Here is a 5,052-nt window from a genome sequence, read left to right on the forward strand (position 1 = left end):
CATCATCAGCCACTTTCCCAGGTTCATAACCAGGGATGCAGATTGGAAGCAGAACAGGGAGGACTTGAACCAGTATTCATATGGGATGTCAGCATCATAGACAGGGGTGTTTCCTACTAAGCCACAACATGGGCCCCTATATTATAATCAGCAAATTCACAACTAGAGAAATTGACATTCCCCTTCCCAAGTCATATCCCTTTAATTTCTTATTCTTGCCTAATAGCTCTGGCTAAAACTTCCAGAACTATATTGAATAGCAGTGGTGAGAGTGGGCATCCCTGTCTGGTACCAGATCTCAGTGGAAATGCTTCCAACTTTTCCCCATTCAATAGGATGTTGGCTGTGGGTTTTTCATAAATTGCTTTGATTGTATTAAGGAATGTTCCTTCTATACCCAGTTTGCTTAGAGTTTTCATCATGAAAGGGTGTTGTATTTTATCAAATGCTTTCTCTGTATCTATTGAGATAATCATATGGTTTTTCTTCTACAGTCTGTTAATGTGGTGTATCATGTTGATTGTTTTGTGCACATTGAACCATCCCTGCATGCCAGGGATAAATCCCACTTGGTCTGGGTGGATGATCTTTCTGATGTGTTGTTGCATTCTATTGGCCAGAATTTTATTGAGGATTTTTGCATCTATGTTCATCAGGGATATTTGTCTGTAATTCTTTCAATGACATTCTCTTTAGATGTGACTTCTAGCACATGCACAGGCTCCTAGAACCCACAACACAGTGGGAATACAGAATACCTCTGTCAGCCCAGAAAAGCAGTGTCATACGGCCCTTTACACATGCAGCACTCTTCAAATGCTTAGAACACTGATGGCATTTTCTCTGTCATGATAATGTCATAGGGTGCCTGCATACCAGTTCCTGTCTCCAATGCAGGGAAAATTTACAGAATAAGATGGGGTAAAATGAGCAGAGAGCAGAAGAATTATTTGCACAGAATGTGGAAGTATACATTCAAGAAGCACTGTAGGCATACTCAAGTTAGAGTTGTACTCAATGAGGTTCAGGTCCATCACTTTATATAATATGGAGGCATAAGGAATAGGCTTTGGGGTCAGGTTAACTGAATATTCAAGGTATTAAAGGTGGTTAGAATTTGGGGGGACTGGAGTACCACCCATTTCCTTGCCCATCCCATTTTTGGAAATATCAGAAGTATTCAAGGCATCAAGTGCATGATGGAAGTAGAAGTGTCAGCTATGGTAACTGAAAATTAATGACATTATAATTAGCTATAGGTCAACAAGAGTTTGCAGTATTTTTGGCAGGTGCCAGTTCTGAAGGATATTTTTGTAGAAACTGCCTGGAAAGAAAGAGTTGGCAGTAGAGTTGGAGCTACCAGGAGGGCCTGGTGACCTCAGGGTCTCCTTGCTAGTCACCTGCTTGAATATGTTAAAAAGTTTGCATATTTGAGAACACTGCACCAGTGGTATAGCAGGCAATCTTATGAGACAGATTTCCTTTATTCAGCAAAATACCTTCTCATTTCCCACATTACCACATGGCCCCAAAGCTCTCTCTGTTCTGCTGTTGAGAAGTATTCAACTGTGTGATTCTATCAGCTTCTTCCTGCCCCCATTCACCTGTTCAAGAATACTTGGGTGCTATATAGGTTTTCTGTGTCTATTAAAAAACAGACCACAAAATGAGTGGCTGAATAATAGAAATGTAGCTTCCAGGGGATGGGTCCTTGGCACACTGATGAGAGCACTACTTGGGATGGCTACATCCCATCCCAGAATGCCTAATTTTTCTTAGGTAAGAATTTATTTATTTATTTGGGTCTGATGCTGTGGAATACTGGGATAGGCCTCCATCTGTAGTGTGGTGTCAGTATCCCAAGTGGGCACTGGTTTGAGTCCTGACTGCTCTGCTTCCAACATATCTCCCTACTAGTGTACCTGGAAATGCAGCAGAGGATAGCTCAAGGGCTTGGGCCCCTACAACTAATGGAAAAAGCTCCTTGTTCTTGGCCCAGCTGTGATGTTGCAACCATTTGGAGAGTCAACCAACAGATAAAACACATCTTCCTCCCTCCCTCCCTCCCTCCCTCCCTCTCTGTGACTCTGCCTTTCAAATTAATGGATCTTAAAAAAAAGAGAGAGAGAAACAGAGAGAAAGAGGTGGGGAGGGAGGAAGGAAAGGAAAGAGGGAAGAAGAAAGGGAGAGAGAGAGAGAGTCAGAGGGGGGTGGTGTTTCACCTATAGTTTCACTCTGCAAATGGCCACAACAGCTTGGAGCGGGGCCAATTCTAAACCAGGAACCAGGAGCTTCATCTGGGTCTACCACATGGGTTCAGAGTCCAAGGGCTTGGACCATATTCTACCGCTTTCCTAGGTGCAATAGTGGGGAGCTGTGTTGAAAGTGGGGCAGCCAGGGCAGGAACCAGCACCTGCATGAGGTATCACATCTCAAGCATCAGTTTAAAGAGTTATACAAAAATGACAGCCCCCAGGCTGCCTGCATTTGTCACAGCTCTGTTTCCCATCTATCTTCCTGCTAATTCACACCATGCTAGGTAGCAGGAGATAATTCACATACTGAGGTTCCTGCCACTGACATGGGAAACCAGGATTGAGCATTAAGGTGACTGGCTTAGGCATGGCTCACCACCAGATATTGCAGGTATTTGGGGAATTAACCAGAGGATGGAAGATCTCTCTTTCTCTCTCACACTCAAACACACCAAAGTAACAAAATAAAAGTTTTTAAGTTTCATTTAATTTCAAGTGGATTTACAAAGAGACAAAGAAGGAGGAAATGAGGGAGGGAGGGAGGGAGGGAAGGAGGGAGGGGAGAGAGAGACAGAGATAAAGAGAGAAATATTCCATCTGCTGGTTCACTCACAGATGGCCACAGGGACTGGAATTGGGCCAGGTCAATCCCAGGAGCCTGGAACTTCACCAGGTCTCCTATAAAACAAGAGGCACAAGGACTTGGGTCATCTTCTGCTGCTTCATTGGGCATGTTAGCAAGAGCTAAATCATAGCTGGAGAAAATGGGACTCGAAGCTGCATTCATATTGAATGCCATGGTTGCAGGCAGTACCTTAATTTGCTGTGCCATAATGTTGGCTGCTGTTGATCCCCACTTTCTGGTAATTTGAATTGCAGAATGACAGCAAGACAGAAAGATAAAGTGAGACAGCTGACCAGTAGCAGAGACAGAGAGATCTTCCATCCACCAGGTCACTCCCCAAATGTCTACAATGGCCAGGGCTGGGCCAAGTTAAAGCCAGGTGCCCAGAACACCATCCAGATCTCCCATATGGGTAGCAATTGAGCAAGCACTTTGGCCATCACCTAAAGACTCCCAGAGTATACATTAACAAGGAGCTGCATATGAAGCTGGGCAGCTGGGAATCACCCGACACTCTGATATGGGGTGCTGGATTGACAAGCAGCAGCTTCAACAGCTGCACCTGAGTGCCAAGCCCTATCATGGTTTGTCATTGTGCAACTCCCTATCCTTTAGTGTTGTAGACCTGGGATGTGCTCCTAATGTATGTAAGAGAACAAAAGCTTGAGATGTGGTTCATCAAAAAGTGAAGCATGGGGCTGGCTCTGTGCTGTAGCAGGTAAAGCCACCACATGTAGTGCCTGCATCTCATATGGGTGTCAGATTGAGTCCAAGCTGCTCCACTTCCAATCCAGCTCTCTGATATGGTCTGGGAATGCAGTAGAAGATGGCCCAAGTGCTTGGGCCCTGCACCCAGAGCTTAGTCTCCTTTATCCCTTTCTCTTTTCTTTATAGATTCAAGTAGAACATAAGCATATAGTTCTGTAAGCTTTGATGCTGGTTAACTGTATGATCACTAAGTATACTGACAAGAGTTCACTGTCAAACTTAAGAATGGGAATCCAAGATGGGGGAGTTGGAATGTGAGTGGGAGGGAGAGGAAGTCCCATTGTGTCCTGAAAGCTGTATATAGGAAACATATGAAACTTGTATAACCTAAATAACATATAAATCAATTTAAAAAGCTCTTTTCTTTGTTGGTCACAAAAAGGGATACAAAAACCTTAGAAGAATTAGCACATTAAATAAATCACTTTTGAACCACTCTGTTGTGGCTCACTTTGGTCTACCTGCATAAAACTTGGATACAGGGAATCATCTCCTATTATTTAAATTAAACAATGTTAAGCAGGAAAACAATGACATAAACAAGAAATCCACCAAGTGGCCATTTCTCATTCAATCTCAGGGAGTACCAAGGCCAAGCATTGATACATGGAAACACCACATTTTTGTTTCATGGGTTGAAACTAATGTTTCTTTCTCTGTAAAATACACCCTAAAGGTTATTAAAATCTGACTCTAATCACATCCTGTTATGTTATCCAAACCAATTTAACCAACTTAGAAAACAAGTTTGGAAACTTTTTTTTTGGGGGGTGTTATGACATTATTTATGTATTTAGTTTTACTAAAGAACATAATCTACCTTTGGAATTTTCACTATTACATTAGTGGATCACTGAAAAGTCAATAAATTGTTTTTTTTTTAACTTTTATTTAATGAATATAAATTTCCAAAATACAGCTTATGGATTACAATGGCTTCCCACCCATAACGTCCCTCCCACCCGCAACTCTCCCCTCTCCCACTCCTTCTCCCCTTCCATTCACATCAAGATTCATTTTCAATTCTCTTTATCTACAGAAGATCAGTTTAGCATACATTAAGTAAAGATTTCAACAGTTTGCTCCCACACAGAAACATAAAGTGAAAAATAATAGATGATTTTTTAAATGATGATGAAATCAGATCAGAGCTATTGTCATGTTTAATACCAGTGAGAGTCAATTTGGGAATTGATAATTTCTTCTTCTTCTTTTTTTTTTTTACAGATCAGTTTAGTATACATTAAGTAAAGCTTTCAACAGTTTGCACCCCCATAGAAACACAAAGTGAAATATACTGTTTGAGTACTCGTTATAGCATTAAGTCTCAATGTACAGCACGCTAAGGACAGAGATCCTACATGAGGAGTAAGTGCACAGTGACTCCTGTTGTTGACTTTACCA

Source organism: Oryctolagus cuniculus, chromosome 19, assembly GCF_964237555.1.
Source record: "Oryctolagus cuniculus chromosome 19, mOryCun1.1, whole genome shotgun sequence".
Taxonomy (NCBI): Eukaryota; Metazoa; Chordata; class Mammalia; order Lagomorpha; family Leporidae; genus Oryctolagus; species Oryctolagus cuniculus.